Source organism: Hemibagrus wyckioides, linkage group LG05 (assembly GCF_019097595.1).
Source record: "Hemibagrus wyckioides isolate EC202008001 linkage group LG05, SWU_Hwy_1.0, whole genome shotgun sequence".
In the NCBI taxonomy this organism is placed as follows: Eukaryota; Metazoa; Chordata; class Actinopteri; order Siluriformes; family Bagridae; genus Hemibagrus; species Hemibagrus wyckioides.
In genome coordinates, this window is record NC_080714.1 from 21,004,259 (window position 1) to 21,031,758 (window position 27,500).

Consider the following 27,500-nt stretch of genomic DNA (forward strand, 5'->3'; position numbering starts at 1 on the left):
CTTGGATAACGTGGAACTCCTAAAATACTAGTCGTTATGAATCACCACATTAAGATAATCTGGAGATTATACAGTGTTATTCTGAATCCTATTCAAGAATTCCAAACTCACTTTTATCATGTGTTTTATATAAAATCTATATCACTCATCCTTTCAAAGACTTCCATAAATGTTCTGTTCCATTCTCAGTACAATACAGAGAATCTGTGGCATTTTCCTAAAATAAGAATTGAAAGTTAAAAGAAACAAAACAAAACAAAAAAACAATGGAAGGCTCTAAAATTGATATAATAGGTGTATAATGTTTCTGGAACGTGCGGCAGACATAAATCATCTGTCATAATAGTGAATTTATTTCAATAGTAACCTTCCCACCTGTTGTTACCAAAGTTTCTGCCTTTCCTTAAATCTAATAGAATTTCACCTCCTAGAGAAAAAAAAGCAAGCAGATGTGAACTATCACCATGCACAAGGAGAACTGGGACAAACAGAATGAGCCAGATCCAGAAGTAGAGGAAGATGTTGTTGTGTACATTTATAATCACACAAATACATTTAATTAAAAATGAGACAGACTTTGAGAAGATATGAACTAGGATAGTGAGAAAGAGAGAGAGAGAGAGACAGAGAGAGACAGAGAGGGGTAATTACTGTGTCATAAGCCTCTTTGGGTTAAGTACAGCGACATGTGAAAGCAAGGGTCGTGAAAGCATGGAGAGCAAGAGGCCAGGGGAGAGAAGAAGTGAGAGACTGAAGGAAAACCAGAGGAGGAGAAAAGCGGTGATTGTTCCTGAGCAGCTCGTCTGGCCTCCTCCCAGCAGGCTGAGCCTCCCATCACACAGCGGAGCAGAAAAGAAAGAATAGAGAGAGAAGAAAGCAGAGAGGCAAGGTCTGTGCTCACACAGGGAGGGAGAAAAGACGAAAGGAACGAGAGACAGCAGGAGATCAGAGGCTTTTGCTCCTAGAGATGAAGGCGGACACGTTCATTGGACAGTCCCAGGAAAAGAGAGAGGGATGGAAGGTCTGCCAAAAGGAAAACTCAACATTTTATGTCAAGCTCTCTCTCTCTCTCTCTACTTCACCAACCCACACTTTCCAACCCGTTTAAGTTATCGTTTCTATAGAAGCAAGTTCGAGTTGTACTGCAGATGCTCCACATAACCTAAGACTAATTAGAAACAGATTCCAAATATGACATTTAACAAAGAATAAAACCATATAATTATTGATTAGGTGACATTTATTGCTAGGAGACGTTTACATTTGCTTATGGAACGCTTGGGAAAGCAGAACAGAGGAGCTTTCTGGTTTCTCTGTAAAACGGCAAGTTGCATTACTGTAACACAAGCCATGACAGGAATCTTGTGGAAGTTCCAAAACTTTACATGTTAACTCATTAAACATGTCATTAAATTAAACATGTGATTAGTTGGCAAATCACCATGCGGTATAAGTGGAGTAGCACACTTTGGGGAAATTATATGAAACTGTTTTGAGTTTATTTAGTGGAACATCCACTGAACAACTCACACCGGTTACTACTAAAAGGTTGGACATGGAAACGTCTGCTAGAAAGACAAAAAAAAAATGTTTTCTTTGTTACACATGCTTAATTCATTCTTATTATTAGATTATATTATGTGGAGCATCTGTAATGCAGATTGAATTTGTTGCTATAGAAACAATAATGAAAGTTTGGGACTAGAGATTCAACATGGGACCTGCAGCAGTCTCTGAAGGACATTTCGAAAAATCGGAGTAAATTTAGCATCCCTGTAAAACTGAGACGCTGATCTTAAACAAACCCCTTACAGGTAGCTTGGTATCTATGGAAACTCTGCCTTCTGAGATATTAAAAGATTTATAATACAGCATGAGCATCAAGGCTGCAGCCTTCTGTTTTGGACACACCCTAATGCGTAAGCAATTTCCCAACAGACGCTTCTCTGAATCCCAAATAGTTCTAAAAGGCCATTATGTTACACTCTACGTAGCAAATATGAGGACATACTATATGTCTGGGGGTTTTCTGCTCATGATTTTTTTATGCTGCGCAATTGAATCTGATACCCAGGCTGATATTTGTGTTGGACTATTGCTAATATTAATACATTCAGGACACACTCTGGAAAATATACTAACCAGGGGATATAAGGTATGAATGCTGTTGTCTCAAGGTTATGTTAAGTTAAGCGGTCTTTATTTGTCACATGTAAAAATTCTTTCATTGAATATCCCATCCTTGGGGGTTGGGGTCAGAGCAAAGCGTCAACCATGATGCAGCACCCCTGGAGCAGTATGGGTTGGGGGCCTTGCTCAAGGGCCCAATGGTGGCAGCTTGGCAGTGCCAGGGCTTCCGGTCAACGACCCAAAGCCTTAATCACTTGAGCTGCCCATATTATTTTTCCTTTAAGGAACAGGTTGTCTTTACTTTTAAATCTCATTTCAGATTAAACCTTCAGCATTTTTTTTCACCTTGGAGAGTCTATCTATATTGTAGAAATTTACAAAATAAACAAGATTGAAACTGTACCACATTTTTATAAACACATAACTCAACCTTTAAAACAATAGCACAGAAATGTTTTTTGGAACAAACCCACACATACAGACAAAGGTAAATGCAATGAGTCCATATGTAAAAGACACACTGTTGGCAGACAGAGACAAGTCCGTGTGTGTGTGTGTGTGTGTGTGTGTCAAAAGAGGTAATCTCTGCACCCGGCCGCAGGCACTTCAGCCCACTTTGAAAAGCACACAAACTCCTCCACAAGAGCACTGCATGATGGACACACACACACGCACACATACTACATAACACTCATAGGCAGAAATAATGGACTTAACTTCGAGAGCGGTGGGAGAACGAGCGAGGGAAGGAGGGAGAGGGAGGAAGGGAGAAGTGCGGTGAACAGGGCAATAAAATATGCTAAACCTCTACAAGATATTTCAGCTGTCTCTAAAACCGCTCTGTGTGTACGCACACAATGGGTGTCACTACAGCCATCGGTGTGTTAGAATCCAAGTTCGACTATCAGCCAAACCACACACACACACACACCACCAAGTAAAACTGGAATGCCTGATCAGTGTCTGTGCACGGGCATGGTTCCAGAGTTGCCAAGCGCAACCCAAAGCCTCAAATCCCACTATAGGAATGAGACATGAGACATGAAGAAACCAGACTAGAAAACTCTCCCGCTTGCTTTAATAAAGATAAGCATGATCTCATAAAGATAATAAAGACTTATTAATGTACAGCACCGCTTCCATATTTTGACATGGTGCAGTTACCTCCTGAAATAAAATAATAACAAACCTGAGCTTGAGGCGAAAAAGGAAGTAGTGGTGCAAACTGTGGATTATTTATGAATGTACCTGATTTTGTGGGCATGTGCCGACACACACACACACACACACATTCCTAGAGTAATAAGATATAGCCCGGGGCGATAGCATCCTACTGCTCTAAACAAACTAACATGACGTAAAGAATACACTAAACACACACACACGTGTTTAATACATGGTTGCCAAAGAGATACAGAATGATGATGACAACATTTCCTTTCATTTAGAGACAGCAGAGTTTTCTTATTCTAGAAAGAAAGAAAGAAAGAAAGAAAGAAAGAAAGAAAGAAAGAAAGAAAGAAAGATGCTAATGAAAATGAAGAAAAATGTTGCTAATGAAACCTGGAGTAATTTAAAGCTTAGTGTAACATACACTGATTGAAAAATTTTCATTCCTATTTATTTACATATTAATCCATTGGTCCATTTGCTGGTGCATTAGTTATTTGTAGACCGCTGTGTTTAGCAAGATTTCTAGAGTAGCACAGCTAAGCAGCTAGCAGTAACAAACATGTTGATTACATTTAGGTAAGATATGATGTCATTTAGATAAACCCAGATTACTTTTTTTGTGGTGCCTAGTCATAAGAATCAACAAAGAGCCATCAAAGTGTCCTACACACACACACACACACACACACACACAAACAGCTACTTTTGGAACATGAAAAGTAAATTCAAGTGAGTTGGAAGGTTCCCAAGTTAGAGTCATAAGAAGATGTATATCATGAGTAAACACACTATTCATATCATCCTGAGAAATGAGCCTGTGATAACAAATTAAATAGCAACGAACGTTTTTGTCCGTTTTCTTGTTCCTTCTCTTCAGCTTCTTGAGTTTCAAATGACAAAATGGGTGAAAAAGCTATCATTTAGGCTAACAGGTATTAGATTAATGTGAACTGATTACATTTAGCAAGCTTTCTCTCCTAGTAAGTAGCTAGCTAGCTGGCTAATAGAAGGATTAATACTAATTCAACTTAAATGACAAAAAAAAATAGATTTGGTTGGATTACAAATGTATAAAATGTTAAATCTAGGTTCCATCGTAATAGTATATAAACTGAAACAGTTATGTACATTGGGTTTTACATTTTGAGGTAAATATAATGACATTCTAAGAAGATCAAGTCACAGTTTTTAGGCTTAACACAACCAGCAGTGAAGCTTCTATTTCCCAGCTAGCTAGCTACACACTGAGGACAAAATGACTAATAAATAAATCTTAATAAAGTAAATAGTTGGTAATATTCATTTGAACTATATGCTTAATAGCTTAATAGTGGAAAAACTAGCTACCATATTGGATGAGTTCGATTAATGCTAGCTGATTAGTATTTTGTCTGCTTTCTTTCTCCCACTATTAAGCATTTATATCAAATGGATGTTAGTTCGAATAAGAAATGTTTGTTTTGCTAGCTAGCAAAATATCAGCAGCTTCAATGTTAGTTGTGTCTTGGCCAAAATGAAGCTTTTAATTAGCTGACACTGAAATGTGATTTATTTTTCCTGTCACTTATTTACTTTCTAACTTGAACCTTTTTGCAACAGAGGTAAGAGTTGTGTATTTTAGAAGAACACTCAGTGTTAGCTAGCTATGTGTAGCATGCAGACGAAGTTTTATATCACTTTAAAATAGTTATAGCTGAAGAACTCCAACAAAACAAGACTCTACTTAAAGAAGAAAGTTAAAGAAGTGGAAGATTAAAGCACACATTAGGTCATCATAAACTCTCAGTGATTCAGTGTCGGAAAATCAGAAGACCACAGAAAAATGATCCACATGTGTAGGAAGAAATTCTGCCTGACCTTAAATACACTTTCACTTATAAGACACACAGCCATACAGTTCTGAGTGGAAATACATGTGTGTGTGTGTGTGTGTGTGTGCATCATGTTGACCATGAGAACTCTAGAGCTAAAACAAACTAAGACATAAAACAAATACCTTGATTATCACTATGGTTACCGTCACTGCATCACCCAAAGCAGTTCTCCAACCTGATTGGTCCAGAGCCAAGAAGAAACTTTTTTATTGTCATGGGTGATTTCTTTTTGTCATACAAATCATACCAAACATATAGTCAAAAAAATATCACAATTACACAAGAACTGAAAGGAGCATTGTATAAAGTCTATACTAACTTTCATCGCCTCATAAAAAGAGCATCCTTTCCACTCCCTCTTTTTTTCTCTCTCTCTGTGGGTCACTCCATCATGAAGTTAATCCCCATCAACATTAATCCTTTCTGTCTTTGAAGTAGACATCTCTCACCCCACCCAAGTGCCAGAGTCACAAGGGGTATACTCACAAACACACACACACACACACACACACACTGAGTGAAATATGAGTCAATATTTATCGAATATTTCATACACACAATTGTGGTCACAGCAGGCCTCTCACTAAACTCTGCTACACACTGAATGTACCGTTGTTTGTTAGTTCTTGAAGAAATCTTGCCAGAAAAATTCACAGGGCATCCAGATTTTCACCAGGACTGGGATCTCACTTAACATGAAACTTATAAGCAGTCATATAAAGATTACGACAACCAAAGGCACGTATTCATAGCATTTATTCTTAGCTTGAGAAATAGGACCAACCAAAATCATTTAGAAGTTTTCCCAGTGTGCTGTTAGTAGGGTTTCCATTTGGGCCACACCCACTTCAGGTTCAAATCTGAATACAGATACAGATACAGACACTAAACAACATGAATAGTGGTGTTGTGTTACATCTCAAACATATATATACACACTCCATATCATAAAAAAAATGCAAACACTTATTTTGGCTTAGTTCAGAATGAGTTTCACACCATCCCATCAGCCCGCTGGTAGAAAGAGTATGTGAACCCCCTGCCACAGACCATGGTGCCATGCTGAGGTGGGATTATAGATGACAGACAGGTGCTTTCTATATGAGATGACACTAATTAAGACAAGGTTAGCTTGTTCTTTTTCCCCTGTCTATCTTGCTTTCTGTATATCTCTCCCATGCTGAGCGGCACCGCAAAGCACGTTAACAGCACGGCCTTGCAAAAGTGATCTGCTCTTTCTTGCTCTGTCGTTCAAATATTTTTCGCTCATAATACTCATATCAGGTGAAATGACGCGACTTTTCAAGCTGCCACATCGTACAGATGTTTGCTTTATTTCAGGTCGTACCTGGTAGCCAGTTCCTTCATGTGTTACTACAAAGTTTACGCTATATGGAATTGTTATAAGACCAATGGTCACTTGTTATGTGAGCAAGACAAGAGCATATACAGACACTGACAATTATAAGCTATGCTAAGTTATGAGTGTTATGCAAGTGTTGGCACCCACTGTCATGGACACTTCTAAACATTCTGAAACATGAAACAGGAAATGCACAAACAAGTGTCCAGGGTACCATCAATAAGATGTAAAGTTCGTCACTGTGTGTGTGTGTTGGTGAGGTTTGGACAATGTGTGGTGTTGGTTTGGTGTTTAGACAGTGTTGTGTGTCTTGGATTTGTTTTGTGCTTTGTGTGTGTTTGACATTTAGGCTATGTATTTTACGAGACAGGCTTGGTGTTTGGTTAGTGTTTGTGAGGGTGGGATTGATTAGTGTACATAGACAAGATTAGTTTGGTGTTTGGTAATGATGTGTGGGTTCATTTTGGAGTTTGGTCAATGTGTGCTGGGTTTTTGAGGGAGTTTGGACACTGTGCATGGGATTTGTTTGGTGTTTGGACTCTGTGCATGGGATTATTTTGGAGACCGGTCATTGTGTGAAAGGGTGTTTGGAGTTTGTTCCAGGAGCACTATCATAGCTGCCTCTGTGCTTTGACCTCAGCTGGAATAGAATGGAAAAGAATTCCACTGTGCTGTAATGTATGTGTGGTGATAATTCTTCTATTAATTTGGTGTTCTGACACTGTATGTGGGATTAGTCTGGTGTTTGGTCACTGTGTGGGGGATTAATTTGGTGTTCTAAAACTGTGTGTGTAAATAGTTTGGTGTTTGGTCACTGTGTGGAGTATTAGTTTGGTGTTCTGTCACTGTGCATGGGATTAGTTTAGAGTTTGCTCATTGTGTGGGGAATTAGTTCGGTGTTCTGACACTGTATGTGGGATTAGTCTGGTGTTTGGTCACTGTGTGGGGAATTAGTTTGGTGTTCTAAAACTGTGTGTGTAAATAGTTTGGTGTTTGATCACTGTGTGGAGTATTAGTTTGGTGTTCTGTCACTGTGCATGGGATTAGTTAAGAGTTTGCTCATTGTGTGGGGAATTAGTTCGGTGTACTGTCACTGTGTGTGGGATTAGTTTGGGGTTTGGCCGGTGTGTATGTGTAGGTGGGCTTGGCTTGGTGTTTTGTCAGTGTAAGTAAAATTGGTTTGATGTTTGGTGATTGTGTATAGGATTAATAAGTTGTTTAGACATTGTTGGGGGCTTGGTTTGAGATTTGTGTGGAAATTAGCTTGGGGTTTGGTTAGGTGTATGGACGGGATTAGTAAGGTGTTTGATCAGCGATCAGTGTGTCTTGGTGGGTGGGATTTTGTTGGTATTTGATAATCTTGTCTAGGTTGGATTAGTTAGGTGTTTGATCAGTGATCAGTCTGTCTTGGTGGGTGGGATTGGGTTGGTATTTGATAATCCTGCCTAGGTGAGATTAGTTAGGTGTTTGACCAGTCTGTCTTGGTGGGTGGGATTGAGTTGGTAGGTGATCATTGTGTGTGGGTGGGTTTGGTGTTTGGTCATTGTCTCTGTGACATTTTTATGGTGTATAGTTTATATTGTTGGGTTTGCTGTTTAGTTTGTGCTTGGTCAGTGATTTTGGCAGTTTGGCTTGTTTAGTGGTTTGGTGTTTGTGGGAAGATGTGTATAGGGGATTGATTATAATGTATTGTGGGTGCGTTGTGTATTGTGGAGGCATTGTGTATTGTGAGTACTCTTTGTCATTGGGTTTGATGTTTGTGTGGTGTTTGGATAGCAGCTGTGCAGCCCTGGTTTTGTCGTTAGGCAGTGGCTGTAGACGGTTTGCCATTTGACTATTGTTGTGATGTGATGGCTGGCTTGTTGGAAATGTGTGGGTGGGATTTGTCTGGTGCTTTGGCATAGTGGTTGTGGAGTTGGTCTGGAGTAAAGAAAGGTTATAAGGGTTAGATTGGTCTGACATTTGGGAGCTCGTTGTTTGGAAAATTGGTGTGTAGCTGCTTTGGTATGGTGCTGGGAAGTCTCTAGGTGGCATACATTTTTTTGGTCACTCTGTAAAAGTGTGTCTGGTGTGTGTGTGTGTGTGGGGGGGGGTATTTAAGATTTGTTTATCTTGTATGTTGTTTTTGTATTTCGTTTCGGTGTTTGTGAGTGGCATTGCTGTGGTGTTTGGGCAGTGTGTATCAGTGGGTGGGAATGGTTTTACAATTCAGAAGTGGTTAGAGTTTATTAAGGTTTGGGTAATGTGTTGTTGAAGTTGGTTTTATGTTTGGTCACTCTGTACAAAAAGTTTCTAATTTGAGCTGTTTTACAGTTTGTCCTACTCCCATTATTTTTTTCCAAATCTTACCCAAAACCTATTTATTTCACATTCAATCATTCTCCTTCCCACTCTCTTTTCTGCACACCCACTTAGGAGGACATGCAGAAAACTCTATTGGTGTTAATACCTGCAGAGCACATCCATATGCACATCTGTCCACTGTAAGAGCTGCATTAGCATTACACTTCTGCCAGGATAAAGTTGCCTGGCAGAGTTTGTGTATTCATGTGTGTGTGTGTGTGTGAGAGAGAGAGAGAGAGAGAGAGACTGGCCTGCAGTGCTGAGGCATGCTGCAGGGAGGCTGTTAGGGCCTCTGGTAATATACTAATAATGCACACACACAAACACACACACACACGGTTTACAAGCAACAAGAAAGAAATAGAGGCTTTCTAACCAGTTCTCCCCAGGTTGTTGAATGCTCTCTTTACCCTACTAAGAGTGTGTGAGTGAGAAAATCATATGTAGCCTACAGATAATTAAAAAAATAAGGAAAAGCAAAAGAGTGAGAACCTTTTTTTTTCCCTGTTGCCATTTATCTCCCTTTTATCAGCCAAAGCGGTCCAGTTAAAACATCTAGTTTAGAACTCACTTTTCCTAGCTGAGTGCTCTAATGCATCATTTCCTTCAAACAGGAGCCACATTTAAGAATATATCGAACCACACGCACCGCCTAGACCAGAAGCAGATGGAAAAACTCTTTTATCACTAGCGAGTTAATCCTGCTCCACCTTTACTGCAACCCCACATTTAAAGCTCCTTGCACACAGACATTCACACCCCCTCCCTCTCTAGGAAAGCTGTCTCATCAGTTGAAAGGGCAGAAATCCCCACATTTTAGGGTAATTGAAGGCAGAAACACATGGAATAGGTGAAAGATGGGTTTAACACGCAAACACGCTCACACACACGCACATGCCTAGTGCAATTAAAATAGCCCACTTCTAACACCAGACGACGTCTGCAGGTGGGTCGTTTACTGTTTCCACGGAAACGCCCACTTGGGAAATCACCATTACCCACATGCTTACCCACTCACACATATGCTCTCTCACTCACTTTCTCTCTCTCTCTCTCTCTCTCTCTCACACACACACACACACACAGCACCTGGAATTGGTTGTACTAAAAATAGAAATTTCATTTAATATTCTGTCAAAAGGTATGTGATCAACGAGATAAGTGTGTGGCTCTGCTCACACTACCATACACTTATAGACACATCTGATGACAGTGCTTTTCTTCGTTTTGTGCCACTAGTGCTCTTGTCAGCACCGACATTTAATTACTCTGCTGCTGTTCCAAGCCAACTCCCTGTGCTCCCATCTTCTTGTATTTGATTTCTTTCTTTCGTGTAATCATTTAATTTCCACAGATCTGTATCTGGCCAATGAAGCCAAACTGGATTAGAGAAGAAAATTTGAAAACAGTAACCGAATCAAATATGTATGAATTTAAGTGAAAAATACTCAAATTGATGAAGTGCTGAAGTGTTAATTGAAAGCAGAGCTATTGTTGCATTAGTACTCGTCTGTGGTGAGAGAAAGAGAGAGAGAGAGAGAGAGAGAGAGAGAAAGAAGAGGCAATAAAGACTGACATAGCGTAAATAAAAACATCCCCTAAAGCTTTTGGACAAGTCAAACCCTGCCTCCTGACAAATAACACTGTCTGCTCCAGGACTGCAAACATTTTAAGATCTCTCTGGCAGGAAATTCGGTGATAATGCCGTCCAAGCACACTGTATGTCAAGCATGCAAACTATACTCAGTGAATATGTATATATGTTTTCATTAGACTTTGCAAATGTGTGTGTGTGTGTGTGTGTGGAGAGAGAGAGAGAGAGAGAGAGAGAGAGAAAGAGAGAGAGAGCGAAGTGAAGAAATGAAGTCTTACTGAGACTCCGGGACTGCTGTCACATCTCTGTGTGTGTAATGTCTGGATATGTGTGTGATACATTTGTTCTCCGCAGGCTCTGTGTGTGTGCACAGGCAGATGCAACGTAGTCGGGTGTCTGTGTGACAGTAGGAATGTGTGTACTTAAGTACATGTTGTGTTGCTAACACCCCACTGCTCACATATACACACATGGAGGCCTCAGCACACACACACACACACACACACATACTTATGCTAGTCTGTTTTTTCAATTCTACTCTACTAAAACAGCTACACTGAATTTTGCCTTTATCTCAGCCCTGAAAGAGAAGTGTATCAATCCAAGTTACGCATTTATACCTGTTACTTTCAATGAATTCTGTTTCAACCCCCTGTTTTCTGTTTATTTAAGTAAGATTTAGGAGTAGCACTTAATAAAGTACAATTTATAGGCAATAAACACCTACACGGTTATAAAACTGTGATTAATCCTGTCTATACTGTTCATTCGTCCTCTCCCTTTCTTTCTCTGTTTGTGTCTTTCACTTGCTCTCTTGCTGCTCTCACTCCACACACACACACCTCATTGTCTTTGATTTAGTTAATCAACTTAATCGACTCAGTTATTCAATACAATCAAAACATTAACAGACTAAATGAACACTCATGCATGCACAAACACTCACACACTCTCCTGCATTCAAACCTGAGCTAATGAGACTCAATAATGCTAACATTCACAATCTCCTAATTACAGCTTCAGTACAATTCGGGTCAGGTTGTGCATGTGACTGTGCATGTGTGTGTGAGAGTTTATTTTTGTTGATTGAAGCGATTTTATTGTACATACAGCATACACCGATCAGCCATAACATTCTGAGCACTGAGAGGTGAAGTGAATAACACTGATTATCTCCTCATCATGGCTCCTGTTAGTGGGTGGGATATATTAGGCAGCAAGTGAACATTTTGTCCTCAAAGTTGATGTATTAGAAGCAGGAAAAATGGACAAGCGTAAGGATTTGAGCGAAATTGACTTTAAGAGCCAAATTGTGATGGCTAGACCACTGGATCAGAGCATCTCCAAAACTGCAGCTCTTGTGGGGTGTTCCCAGTCTGCAGTGGTCAGTATCTATCAAAAGTGGTCCAAAGAAGGAACAGTGTTGACCCAGCGACAGGGTCATGGGCAGCCAAGGCTCCTTGATGCACGTGGGGAGCGAAGGCTGGCCCGTGTGATCTGATCCAACAGACGAGTTATTGTTGCCCAAACTGCTGAAGAAGTTAATGCTGGTTCTGATAGAAAGCTTTCAGAATACACAGTGCATCAAAGTTTGCTGCATAGGGGGCTGCATAGCCGCAGACCAGTCAGGGTGCCCATGTGGTCATAATGTTATGACTGGTCGGTGTAATACAGATAGAAGAAAAAATGGACATGTATACTCTATATTTCACTGATCCACATATATGATACACTCTCAAGGTCTCACAAACATCAAAATGACTATTTAAATACATTCACAATAGCATTAAACATGCAGTTTTAGTTAATTAACGGTTAACGGAGTCCAGTCTTTAACTCTCCTAAGAATTTGTGTTCTTGGCTGACAGAATTGGATTTCAATGTGGTTTTATGTTATTTCAGGCCATCTTAGATTAGATTAGATTAGATTAGATTAGATTAGTTTAGATTAGATTCGACTTTATTGTCATTGTGCAGAGTACAAGTATAGGTCCAATGAAATGCAGTTAGCATCTAACCAGAATTACAAATAGTAATATGAATATAAATAAATACAGGTATATATTATGTGTAAATACAATGAAACTGAATGCAAAGTGATGAGGTAGATAAGCAGAGACCAGCTCAATGCAAATGACCGTGAATGCAATACAAGGTGCAAATGGAGAAGCATAAACACAGAGGGGTGCCTCAAGGTTCAGTATACTGTCCATTATGAGATGCTTTTCTGTTCATCACTGTTAAAAATAGTTATTATTTTTAGCTACTGTGTCCTTCCTCACAGCTCAGACCAGTTCAGCTATGACCTCTCTCAGCAACCAGGTGTTTTCCTGAACAGAACCAGAAGCAGGACTACGTTAGAGACTGTTCTGCATGAAACTCCTTGCAGTTGAACAGCATTAATGAAGTTGATGATAATGTAATGCATTCTTTTCATTACTTATTGCACATAGGACCATATGAGCGAGAATAAAATAAGGGTACTTCTATTCTAAATTATAATAGCATCATACAGGCAGACATAGTTAATCAGTAAGTGTGTGCGTGTGTGTGTGTGTGTGTGTGTGTGTTGGTATTCATGGACACTCCAAAGGAATGCAGGCAGGAATTCTCTTTATTGTCTGAACTCTGCCTAGCTGAGCACTATTCTTTCTCACACACACAAACTTGTTCTTTCTCTCTCACACACACACACACACACTGTTCTCAGCACCCCCTTTTACAGAACCCAGACCTTTGTCCTTTCCTGCACTGTACCCTGTATCTCATGCCATTCTATTCAGACCACCCCATTATTCTGAGCAACAGCCTGGGCTCACCTGTGGATAAAGTCTTAGAGTACTAATTCTCCTGGCATTAATAGTGCATTAGTTTCTAAGGATCCTATCACTGAGCTCCAGCCTTAATAATGATCCAATTCGAAGAGTATGCCATGAGTGTATGCATTAAATGTAACTGGATGTTAGCATATGGCAGGTAATATAATTATCACATTAGTACAGGATCAATAGAACAGAACAATAATTACTGTGTAGTAAACAATTACTGTCGCTTCACTACTAGAATACAGAATCACTAAATTGTTAATACACTTATAACAGTACAATATTTCCTGTATAGCTAGAATACTGGAATACACATCTATCTATCTATCTATCTATCTATCTATCTATCTATCTATCTATCTATCTATCTATCTATCTATCTATCTATCTATCTATCTATCTATCTATCTATCTATCTATCTATCTATCTATATGGTACAGCACAGTACAAAATCACCCATCTCATGCTTTTAGTACAATGTTTTTCTTGTACAACTTTCAGGGGGACAAACTTTTGCACAGTGCCAGCACAATGAGCTTTTTAGTAGTAGTAGTAGTATAGTAGTCACTATATATTTACAGCAATTGGTAGACACCCTTACCCAGAGCAACATTTATATCATTCATACACCTGAGCAGTTGAGGCTAAAGGGTCTCGCTCAAGGACCCAGTAGTGGCAGCTTGGTGATCCTGGGAATTGAACTCAAAGGGAGTCCAATTCTAGGAGTCCAGCACTTTAACCACTGAGGTGCCATTTCCCTTATACTGAGAGATAAGTTTTATTCACACACACACACACACCATTACTATGTTATTACAATATAATATTCATTAAACTTTAAAAGTATGATAGATGCTATACTACTGTAGCACAGCTACCTTATTATGGGGAGGTGGGGAACAGGGATGTGGTAGTTTAATGGTTAAGGTGTTGGACTGTTGATCAGAAGGTTGTAAATCCTAAGTCCACAAAGCTGCCACTGCTAGGCCCTCTACCTGCACTACATCAGATCCTACAGTATGAGGGTTATTACACTGCATGACCTTCTACACTAAAACATGTAATACTACAAAATGACTATTTTAACACAATAGCTATAGTGCACTACTGATTGGTTATTACACTGCTTCAATTGCTACACTACTACATTATTAAATTTACTACACTGCTGCAATGACACCAACTACTACACAACCACTACACTGCTATAGCTACTACACTTCTCATTTACTACAGCATTCTTCAATGCAACTACAGCGTTATAGTTTACTACACCACTACATTTACAATAGTCACTGCAGTAGTGGGTTTTTATGGTGCTATTCTATCCAACCCCTAACAAGTGGCAACAGATGTTCTAGCCCTTTTATAGTGCAAATGTTTCAACATACAAAACCTAATAAGTCATATATAACACACCATAAATGACTCATGTTAACAAGCATGACTTGGCTAGATGTACACTAACAAAAGGAGAAGAAACAAAAGAACTTCTGTCTTACTCAACCCCTAACCAATCCCAGCTCCCCTCCCTCCCAGCACACACACACACACGCTGACTTCCCTACTTCTTGCTTAGAGGTGCCCTGGGGCGATTACCCATTAAGGGTGTATACAGATTCAGGTGTGTGTGAGGAATTCAGGAGGAGAGAGAAAGATAAAGATTGACAGGTATTGGATTACTGAAGCGCCCCAGGGCGGCACTACTTAGAGCATGGGTGATTTCTAGTGACAGACATTCAATACTACACACACACACACACACACATGATATATGACCACTTGACTATCCTACATAATCTGTCCTAATATCACTTTCATGATGTAAATGCAAGTCTCAGTTCAGTGTCACTTTGCTTAGAAGATTAGCAAAATTAGCTTGGACTGTAATGATTTGCTTTGATGCACACACACACACACACACACACACACATTCTGACAGGCAGGTCCTCTCATTAGGGGTTACTAGAGCGAAGATTCCAGATAGCCTTGTCTATTCTCATCCAGATACTACACTGCGCACACACACACACACACACACACACACACACAGCAGGAGCTCTCTATGTCCGATCTCCTCTAGCATCTTTTATTATTTACAGAGTGCCTGCTGCATACATACTTTTTCCTTTCAGAGAGGGGAGAGGTGTCACAGGACACTAGTCAGAAGGAGCAATCTCTCTCACACACACACACACATACACACACACACTATCAATTAAAAGTACATACACTTGAATGCTCTACAAGAGATGCTTGGGTACAGACACACACACACACACACACACACAGCTCTGATGAGCATTATCTAATCCACACTGACTGACCTGCACCATTACCCACAATCCTTAATGCCTTTTTAATGTGTCCTTCTTACTCTCTTTCTTTCCCCCGCTCTCCCTTTTTTCCTCTCCTCACTTGAACTTGGTGTCATTAACAGATTTGTATTAATGTGAACAAACAAGGGTAGATTTCTTTTAATTCAATAGGCTGTAAGTAAACATATAAATGGTAACTCCGCCCCTAATCACAAACGTTGTTTTGATGGTTTTCATACCAGTTAAGCTGGAGAATTGCAAATCGGACACCATGTTGTCTCTCCTTCACAACTGTGTAGCGAGAGAAAATTAAATACTAGTATAAAAAGTTGAAAGTATGATATGGAGGCAAAAATCTACCGAAGTGAAAGCATTTACATACGTTTAAACATACTAGAGTAAGAATATAAACAAATAGCTTTAACCAGAAAGAGCTGAGAAGGTCATCCTGCCCATCCCTGCATGGCTAGCTGGATCGCTAAGCAATCAGTCATAAGAAAAAATAAGAAAACTATTCTCAGGAGAATATCACAGAAAAACCTGGAATATGGCGTGCTGATTATGGTTCTGTTTAAACGTTATGTCCAAAACCCTTTTGGAACGAATGCTGAGACACATTAAGAACAAAAACAAAACTTAACTCGCCAGCTAGCTCAATCACGACCATTGTTTTGTTCTGCTGGAGAATTGCAAATCGGACACCATGTTGTCTCTCTTTCACAACCGTGTAGCAAAAAATTAAATACTAGTATTATAAGTATGAGATATATATGGAAGCAAAAGTAAAAAAAAAATCAAATCTGTTGAAATGTTACGTTCAAATCCCTTTTGGAATGAATGCTGAGACACATTAACACATTTACTAGACCTAACTAGCTAGCTAAATTAACTAGCAAATAAGTGACCTCAGTATGACTGTATGACTCAGTGCGACTCTTGGAAATATAACAAAGTAAGAGTGCAACCATTTAATTTTAACAAAAGCACATTTGTAAAGCACATAATATTCCAAAAGTAGTAGTTAAGTTGAATGACAGTAGAATTAAGTCACAAGTGGAATCTAGATTAGCCTGTGAGCTGCTAGTCAGATGTGTCTGTTTTGGTTCATGCCACAGACAAAACAAGCGAGTGTGTTATTGTACCGATATCAGCACAGCTGTAAAATGGCCGCAGGTGACGTTTCAGACACACGGACAAATATCTTGTGTAGTTTTTTCTCCATCGAAAGAAGTAGTAATTAGTCAGTAGAAATAGTTCCCAAAGAACTTATAGCTGGATAGAGCATTGACTGTTGCTAAGCAACACACAGACTGATTGACAGTCCATGCTAAGTGTAATTAGACTCTCAGTGTGTAATTAGTTAACACAGTTAACCCGAATTAACTGTTGAAAAATGTTAAACGTTTTTAAGCAAACCGCTCTTAGGTCCTAATAGCACGTAAAATAAATATTTCATTCGTCTCTTCAGGTATAAATGAATTATGTCTATAGATTAAAAACTCAGACAGCATTAGTCTTAGCTGTATGCCAAAAAAATGCTGTGCAATTAGTGCTTGAAGTCAAATTTGGTCTAAATATCAATCATTATCAATATCAATAACTATTAGATTGTATCTAATAACAATGACGATTACAAAATAAAAAATTTCATTACTTATGTTTTTTTTTAAATGTTGAGTATTTAACTTGCTTGAAGTTTAAATTAAAAAAATGTATTTAAAATATTTTTAAAAAATATTTTTAGTTCTTTAATATTTTTATTGTATTTATATATTTATATTCCATTTAAAGATCACTAAATATACAAAAAATACTACTTAATATATGAATTAAATAAATAAATTAATTAATTAATTCATATTAATTCTTCTATCTTTCTCTCTGTATCATTCAGTCGAACTCAGTTCAGTCTAATTCACCAATGCCACACACACACACACACACACACACTCGCAATCGAGAATCACTCACTGTCACATAGATATAAAGACAAATCAGAGCATGGTGCTGATGAAAAACAATCATGTGTATTTATTAACTGACCTCACAATCGGACGCTCTCCTCTATTTTCAGCATGATGTGATTAATCTTTCTATGCAACACATCACTCGGTCATTTCTAAAGAGTGATTACTCTCATTCTTCCTCTCTCTCTCTCTCTCTCTCTCTCTCTCTCTCTCTCTCACACACACACACACACACTTCACTTTGTCCTCTCTGTAAATTAATCAAACCACTTGAGCAGCCCTATAAAACACACAGTGAGTTACACATGAATATGCATGAAGTTAACCTATTTAGTACATACACACACACACACACACACTCCCTGTTTTTAATTAACAATGTTTAGTTGCCGCCGCCCTTAACTTTTGTACCTGGTACATTGTATAGAGCACTCCTATACCATCACACACACGCACACACACACACACACAGACACACACACACAAACACACACGTCTGTGGGTCATGCTTAATGAAATTTCTCCATTATAGAGGCTTGCTGCCCAGTAAACAAACATTCACTGAGCAGCAAACATACACACACACACACACACACATATGCAGTCCCGCCCCCCCACCAACACACACACACCCACACACACACAATGGTTCTCTGTTAGATCTTGTAATGGATTTGCTAACAAAGTTACAACAATACATACACACTCTCTGTGATTTACACAACACAACACATTTACACAACACACAAATACTTGAGATGTATGTATGTGTACTGTCTTTATCTGTTGCAAACACACGCTAATTTGCATGTTTATCACGTTAACTTACAACTACCCACAATCCAGTATGAGAGAGAGAGTGAGAGAGAGAGAGAGAGAGAGAGAGAGAGCAGTATGAGTACTATAAAAGGCTATGACAAAGACCATAGTCAACACACACTCTCTCTCTCACACACACATATACACACACACATACAGCTTCTTTTAGACCAGCTCCAAAAGCACCACGCTCTCTTCTTCTGTTGTATTATTTCCTTATCTAGTATTCCTATCCCTCTACCTCTTCTCATCTTTCCTTTTTTTACTTTCTGACTCACAATTCTCTAGAATTAAAATACACACAATCACACACACACAAACACACACACGCCTGAAGTTCCTGTACATAGTCACCTCTAGTGCAGCTCTTTCCTAACTTCCTTCATGATCAAGGCACAGTGTGTGTGCACTCTTCTAATAGTGTGTTCTAGTTTAAAAGCGTGATCTGCTGCCGTTTTGCACTTCTTCCTGATGCAGTCATTACTGACCGGGACTTTAATTTGGACAGTGGGGGTCCTGTGCGCAAATTCCAATCACAGATTGCTGACATGATCTATTTGTCATAAAGCATATCACCTCTACTCATCAAAAGGAGTGGAAGATGTGGTTCAGCAGTTTAGAGGTGGATCGGCTGTTAACTGTGTGTTCTAGAGATCAGAGGATTGTGAGATTAAATCCCAGATATGCCACTGATGGATTTTTCACAATGGAGTCTTGGATCTTTAATAGCATCTAATCTTAATGCTGGCTTATACTGTACTTCTACTCTGAACTTCTGTATTCGTGTCAGCTTTCAGGTGAATGCTGAATCACTAGTTCAGAGGTGTGTCTGGGTCTGTGTCGTGGAAATACTGTGACGTTTTTCCATGGGATATATCAGGTGCCCGTATTATTCTTTGACCCATTCCAGTACATTGTTGTGACAAGCACCAAGCATTCAAATATATTGTGCAATGAGACATGGTGGAGAGAGAGAGAGGGCGAGAGAGAGTCCAGCTGCATCCTATATCCTGGTCAAGATTGTGGTGTGTCCAAAGCCTATCCCAGGAATACTGGCTGTGAGGTGTGGAATCATCCTGGATTGGACACCAGTCCATCCCAGGGCACCATTTAGGAATTTATTTTAGCCAATCCATCTATTTAAATGTTTTGTGAGAAGGGAGAAAACACGAGGGAGAACACGAGGGACACCATGTAGACATGACACAGCTCCTGAGCTCTGGATCGAACCTGGGACCGTGGAACTCTGAGGCACCACCCCAGTATTATGACTATACAGTATACACCGATCAGGCATAACATTATGAGCACTGACAGGTGAAGTGAATAACACTGATGATCTCCTCATCATGGCACCTGTTAGTGGGTGGGATATATTAGGCAGCAAGTCAACATTTTGTCCTCAAAGTTGATGTGTTAGAAACAGGAAAAATGGACAAGCGTAAGGATTTGTGCGAGTTTGACAAGGGCCAAATTGTGATGGCTAGACCACTGGATCAGAGCATCTCCAAAACTTCAGCTCTGGTGGGGTGTTCCCAGTCTGCAGTGGTCAGTATCTATCAAAAATGGTCCAAGGAAGGAACAGTGGTGAACCGGCGACAGGGTCATGGGCGGCCAAGGCTCATTGATTCACGTGGGGAGAGAAGGCTGACCCGTGTGATCCGATCCAACAGACGAGCTACTGTTGCTCAAATTGCTGAAGAAGCTAATGCTGGTTCTGATAGAAAGGTGTCAGAATACACAGTGCATGACGGGTCAGACCAGTTTTGGCAGCACAATGGGGACCAACACAATATTAGGCTAATTTAAAAGACATCTGTAAAATGTCTTTGTCTTGTCCACCAAAGTGCTATCAGAAATCTTGAAAAAACGTTTCTCATCCACTGTCAGCCCCGCCCCTAATCCTCTACATTCCACACTTCATTTTTTTTTTTCAGGTTAAATAAGCGAATCATCCTGGCGCTTGAAGGAATTTTAAAACAGATTATTTTTGTGACCTAAAGGGACTCTCACTGAGTAATAATACATTAGCAATATGTTTTTATTTAAAGAGATCATGATGAGATGAAGGATAAGCAATTATCACTAGCAATGATATTTAACTGTAATATCAGCACATGCCTCTGTACCGATGATGTTCACACAAGTGGCCACTTGCTATGTGAAGAGAACTGAATGCCCTTCAGCTACATTGCACCTGGAACTGCACTGCAACACCTGTCTAAACAGCTGGAAGCAGACAAAAGCACCACCAAGCAGACATGGAGGTGCTACATGTGATGGTACTCTGGGCAAACTTATCACAAGATCACTTGAGAATTAGTCATTTTTTAAGCTACATCTAAAATCTACAGTCCATACAACATTCTCAGCTCTTTCCCCAGGAAGTAGTTATGAGTGTAGGACCAAAGAAAATGCCCCATTGAGAGGCGTGACCTTGACTTCAAGTGACACCCGGGTGAGTTTAAGAGTGGGCTGTTCAAATTCAAATGCACACTGGCTGCATTGTAGGCAGATCAGGGGCTATAAGAAACCATTGTGACTTCATGCTGGAGTCTTTATGAGGCCATACAAAATGCCGAATAGAACGCGGTCACTTATAATGGACTCGGATTAGAGTCTCGAGTCCAAACAGCTGGAGCTCAGTAGGGGACATTTTCACTCACATGGCTAAAGACGTGGTTCCACTATGGTTCCAGAAGCTGAACGAGATCTGGGACTCCTCTGTTCATTTACTAAACTATTCCTGGATGAGTTTCTGGTTTTACCTTCCCAAAATCAACACGAGTGATGAGAACTATTTCTGCGTGCAGGAACAGAAACAGAAAATGGAACAGAAATTTTTCATACTGTTCTTCTTTGTTGCATGAATACGACGTTAAGACCAATTTAATTGTTTTTTTTGCATATTATAATATATAATACTTTGCATATTAAAGTAAAAAGGGGGGGGGCTAGAATTACTTTTAAGTCAGATATGTAGCATATGGGTTTTATTTATTAAATTAAATAAGCTCCAAAACATACAACTGTTCAAGTCTATTTAGAATCTGTGAATATTTTTGTTTAGAAATATAGAATCTATTCACTCGATCCATATTCATCACTCTAGTCAGGCTAGAATGACTTAGTTAAATACATAGCATGCCTTTTGGGTTTTATTTATTTATTTATTTATTTATTTATTTATTTATTTATTTATTTATTTATTTACCTATCGGGGGTGTTTTTTATGCCAAGCTCAATATCTGGTCCACTGATAACTATCTACCCTGGCACAAGGTCTACAAAAAATAAATAAATAAAAAAATAAATGAAGAAACTAAAATTATGCCTATTTCCTATTATGGGGCATTTGGTTAAAATACTCAAGTTTGCCCTTCTTTTCTGAGCTTGTTTGGGGGCAGAGCTTAAAATCGCAAGTTTGTGTACTCATTACAGCATTCCTTTTGAACCATGGATCGATTGCACAATTCCATAAGTCAGATTTGTGCCTTCAGGCTTGCAAAATAGTAGGGTTATCCACTTGGTAACTCCCAGTGAAGAAGAGCGCTGCAGGAATTGCATCATGCAGAAACACCTACGAGCAACGAGGCGATCTTGTAGAAGAAGACTGTTAGCCATGCAGGACAGCACGTGGCATACATTTTTCATGATGCTCTCAGTGCAAGCACACACAAAGCACCACAAAGGTGATGTATTATTCCTGTGATAGTCCGGTTATTATATATCCATAACCATGACATCCTCTCTGGAATCACAACAGGAGCAACAGGAAGTAATGTGACAAATTCCATAAATGATGTGAATTATGCCATGGCTTAGGTGAAGTGAACCCCAGATTTCTGTTTTAAAGAGGACAAGGAATTAGATCTATGAACCGTTGCCGGAAAAAAAGAGTATAGCACTGGGGAATAAACAAAGATGGGAAGAAAAGGTTCTGAATAATGAAATGACACACCTGTGAAGAAAAGGCTTTATCAGGTTTTTAATTAATCATAAGTTATAGGAGCAATCCAAAGTGCCAAAGGAGAATGGGAAACACTTGTAGGAAATTAAATATTTAAACACACACACACACACACACACACACATGCACACAGACATAGATTTGCCATCAGTGCCGTTTTTCTCTGTAACAGCTGGGTATCAGACAGCACTAAGTGCTCCTGAGGTCTGGGAGATTGATATGGACTGTGTGTGTGTGTGTGTGTGTGTGTGTGCGATAAAGGGGAGCCAAATTAATCTGGGGTCTGATACCCCCCTTCGGGATCAGCTCAATTAACGACCCATACCGGCTGAGGCTCCCGACTAAAAGCCATCCGCTCCCTCCCTCTTTCCCTTTTCACCCACTCCCTCTCTTTCTTTCTTTCTTTCTTTCTTTCTTTCTTTCTTTCTTTCTTTCTTTCTTTCTTTCTTTCTTTCTTTCTTTCTGTTTACTATTCAGACACACTGGCTCATACATTCATACTGCACCTTTGATACACACACTCTATCAATTTCCTTGTCTTAATCCAATCAATGATTCAGTCAGAAGAGAAGAGTGGAGAAGAGAAGAGAAGAGAGGAGAGGAGAGGACAGGGGAAGAGAAGAGAAGAGAAGAGAAGAGAAGAGAAGAGAAGAGAAGAGAAGAGAAGAGAAGAGAAGAGAAGAGAAGAGAAGAGAAGAGAAGAGAAGAGAAGAATGTTGTAACATGTAGGGGGTCGCTGTGTGTAAGTGTGTGTGGAAAATCAGACAGAGCCACTGAATGACAATCCAGAACCATGTGTGTGTGTGTGTGTGTGTGTGTGTGTGTGTGTCCATCATGTGCTTTGCAGCTGTACTAGCAAACTCTGTTCCAAAAGTTCAGAGTGAACGATTCTAACTACAAACTGAAACTCAATGTAGAAAACATACTCTCATAGCAAAGCCATAACACACACACACACACACACCTACACACACACACACACACCAGGTCCAGCAGCTTGACTTCTTCATTTTAATCTATTAGAAGACTGCACTGATTGTAGAAGAACAAAGTAATGACCCATGCAATGGCCCCTTTGTAAAGCTTAAAAGGAAGACGTGCAGGGGTTGTGCTTAGATCCCACACACACACACACACACTACAAGAACTTCTGCAGCTATCGTGGCATCCTAAATGAACCATCTTCACAAGCAAGGCAGCGGACCACCTTTAAATCAATTAGCGGTCATTATGAAGCACGCCAAACAATAATTAGCACAGATGTCAAGTAAAAGAGACAGTGCTCTTTGATTACAGAGAGCAGAATTAAGTCAAAGGTACACACCCAGGCTCGCTGCTCCTCTACCTCCTCACACACACTGAGCTTTTGTTCACCTTGCACCACTCTGCAATTAGCTTAACTAAGTTATTTTAGTATTCAGTATTATACAAAAACATGCCTCCTAACGCACACACACACACCCGACACGTGTCCACCATCACCCAGTTTATGCCGTATAGCCAGCAAAATACTAATTAAGCTAACACACAGTCAGCTGTGTTTATAGGCAGTAAAAGAATGTCATGTTATTTAAGTGGAGAGACTGAAAGGACAAAGTCATAGTGTTTCAGCCAAAGGCGTCTGTGTGAGAGCGTGTGTGTGTGTGTGTGTGTGTGTTAAAGGAATAGTCCAGCGTTCACCAACCACATCTGTAGCACATGTGAGGTCATCACACATCAATTTTGACACATTTTTCTCTACTGAAAAAAGAAAGAGGACAGAACAAGCATTAATGAACTGCTTAGAATGGAAGTCTAAGGGCACTTGAGAAAACGGGTTTGGGTAAAGAAAAGGGGGTCAGTTTTTGAGACCCCAGTGGATGTAATTGTATCTAAAAATCCTGCTTGTGTTTTTATCTGTTACTAACCGTGCTTACTTGTTAATATGTATGATCCGTAAGGAATAAAACACGACGTAGCTGGAAAGTAATCAACTACACAGCCCACACGAGTTGATTCTTTTTCTTTAGCACTAAGTTTTATCCTCTAACACCACAGCAGTTTACTGATTCTAATAACCGTCCATCAATTACTGAGTAATATGTCAAGCTTGAACCGCTTACGGTCGCTGTGGAGAGAAGTTAGTTCCTGTTATCACTTGCATTATAGCAGCTACAAACAGTCCTTCCTTCAACAGTCTTTTGTTTCATTTCTTTCTCTCTAAAAGTTCATTAATCCCAAAAAATAAATATCTTGTCTCCACTAACATTAAAGACTCCATCCATGAAGCTTCACCTTATTATCATTTTTGAAAAATATTTAGCCTCCTGGTGGTCCAGGAGGAAAGGATCCTGCAGTCTCATTGCTACAGCCCGGGTCTGATTCCAGGTAGGGTTGCATCTGGCGTAAAACCTGTGCCATATTGAAACATGCGGACCAAATGATCCCAAACAGCCCGAAAGAACAACATCAACATTTAAATTATATAGTGAAGCATCTGCCATTAAAGTCTCAGTGAATGAGTTGTTGCTATAGAAACGGTCATCTAACACCAATCGGAATCAAGACATCAGCAACACCGTGATATAAAACTTTAGTACTGTGTAAGAACTCCTAGCTCTTGGTACAGTATGCAGCTCCTCGTATCAGCGACCCTTTCTTTAATCTTTTCAGGATGGAAATAAAAATCTCGTAAAATCTCGTCATGATGACAGCCTTTTGCTTTTTGCAAAGACCCCAGAGCGACTTTTCACTTTTTCCTTGCCGTGTTTGAAAAGTCGAAAATTTCACCGCAGCAGCGAAGAGTAAATATTTAAGACAAAACAACTTGACAGAGCTCAAGGATTTACCGCACATCTTTCTCTCTCTCTCTCTCTCTCTCTCTCTCTCTGTCCATACACACACTTCCCTCTCATGCTTATATATCCACATAGGATATGTGTCCCAGAGTAATTGTGGAGCTAAAGGACATCGCTGCACAAACTAGAAAAGCTTAGGACACATCACCGAGATGTCTCACACACACACACACACACACACTCACATATATACTGTACACAGTGCACTCAAATGATCACATATCAAGCGAATATGCATGGCAAAATGAGTTATTTAAGAAAACAAAATCAGAAAATATGGAACATGTGCAGGAAGTACAGCGGTGTGTATCTGAAGAAATAGAGGATTCTGTACAATGAGGAGGAAATGTGTACCTGTTTCAGTGAAAAAGAAATAGCTGAACGTTAAAAACTCTTCATTTCACACATTTCTCCTCCTCACTATAATAATAGCATCATTTTTGCACAGCTTCTGAGTAATGTAAAGAAGCATTATAGTAAGTATATGCATATTTACAGGTGTGTGTGTGTGTGTTTGAGATCATTAGTCTATAAGAATCTCATTAGTCTGTAAGAATGTTACACATGAAACACATGCAAACCTGCACACATACACATACACACAGTTCTAAAGAACAACCAGTAAAAATCCTTTCTCACCTTTGCACTGCTAATCTCTCGCAGTGTGTGTGTGTGTGTGTGTGTGTGTGCGTCTTCAGCCAAGCGCCGCTGCGTCTCTGACAGGTGCCATGGTCCCGTAGACTCCAGGGGAACGACAGGCTCTCTCACTCACACACTCTCTCTCTCTCACACTCTTTTAGAGCTGCAAGGAGGAATAGAGATGGCTATCTGCTGCTCCAGGACTGTGTGTGTGTGTGTGTGTGTGAGAGAGAGAGAGAGTAAGATGGTGTGTGTAAAAGTGCAGAATTCCAAGGGTCCTTCTGGAAAACACGTCTTATTGTTCCTTCTTGCTCCTTTCTTTCTCTCTGTCCCAGAACAGAACAGTCCCACACACTGCACCTTTCCTTTTTTTCTTTCTTTCTTTCTTTACAGTAATATTTAATCTATCTGTTTTTTTTTACTTCTCAGTCCTCAGTTCTTTGTGCACCACTTGATGGGTACGTTAGAGTCCTCTGTCGCCACGTCTGACTCTACTTTGGCTCCTGCGCCGTCTGACTCGGTCCCTGCTACTGCGGAGCGCTCCTGCTCTCTCTCTTTCTCTCTCTCTCTCTCTCTCTCTCTCTCTCTCCATGCTTCACTCCCTCCCTCCCTTTCACACTTTCACCCCTCCCTCTTTGGGCCACTCCTTCTTAGATGGCAGACTGCTCGGGGTGGAGACTGGACTAAAGTGAACGACTGCATCTCTCTCTCTCTCTCTCTCTCTCTCTCTATCTCTCTCTCTCTCTCTGCCTCAGTGCAGGCCTGTGATGCTGAACTGGTTTTCTGACTTCCATATGAGTGTGTGTGTGTGTGTGTGTGTGGCTGTAATTTGGTGCAGCATTCTGCCAACATTGACAGTTGTCCTTTATATAGATCCACAGTTACACCACACATTTTTACACCACAGTTACACCACATATAATTGTGTGTGTATGTGTGTGTGTACATATGAGTCTTGCACATGCCAAAAAACGCCACATCCTATTTCATATCTGTGCGTTTTACACATACACGAGTGTATAATAGCTGCTTTGATTCAAACAGAGAGTTAATCATTTATTTGAGTGCATAGTCAAGACAAATATGCATATATTTAAACACACACACACACACACACGTTTCTGCACCAAAGCGCCAATTAACTTCATAGCAAATGCCTTAGAAAAAACTTCAGAAATTAGAACAGTGTTTATTTCAGCAGAATTCTATTGATTTTATTCTACTGATGTCTGTGATTTTCAGCAACATAATAAACAAAACGCTAGGTTCGTATTGATTGAAAGCAATCACACGCCGCAAAGGCCAAGAATACTTTACGCTGCTTTAAACTTTATAAGCAAAAAAAAAAAACCCTGCCGTAAACACTCTTAATTCATCAATAATCATTATTTTAATCCATGAAATATTAAACATACTCTGGATTAACAAAAAAAAAAAAAAAGTTCACACACCCCTATTAAAATTGCAGGGTTTTGAATCCAATAAATTAAAACATGCCAGATCTTTTTCTAGCATTAATGATACAGTAGGCTACAAAGTCAAAGTGGAAAACAAATAGAAACATTTTAAGAGGGCGGAGAAAAAAAAGAGGAAAAACTATATAATTTGTCTCTTTGGATAAAAGCCTACCGAGTCAGCAGGTCTTGA

General features: G+C 39.7%; 1 protein-coding gene across 1 annotated transcript in view; it reads right to left on the reverse strand.

Moving 5' to 3' along the window:
- The window catches only part of sema3b (sema domain, immunoglobulin domain (Ig), short basic domain, secreted, (semaphorin) 3B), a 49,433-nt gene extending 23,030 nt beyond the window's left edge, over window positions 1-26,403 (reverse strand). The window contains exon 1 of the mRNA XM_058389974.1: window positions 25,854-26,403. The gene's annotated coding sequence lies outside the window, so the exon portion shown is untranslated. The remainder of the gene's footprint in view (window positions 1-25,853) is intronic.
- Window positions 26,404-27,500: the final 1,097 nt, after the last annotated feature.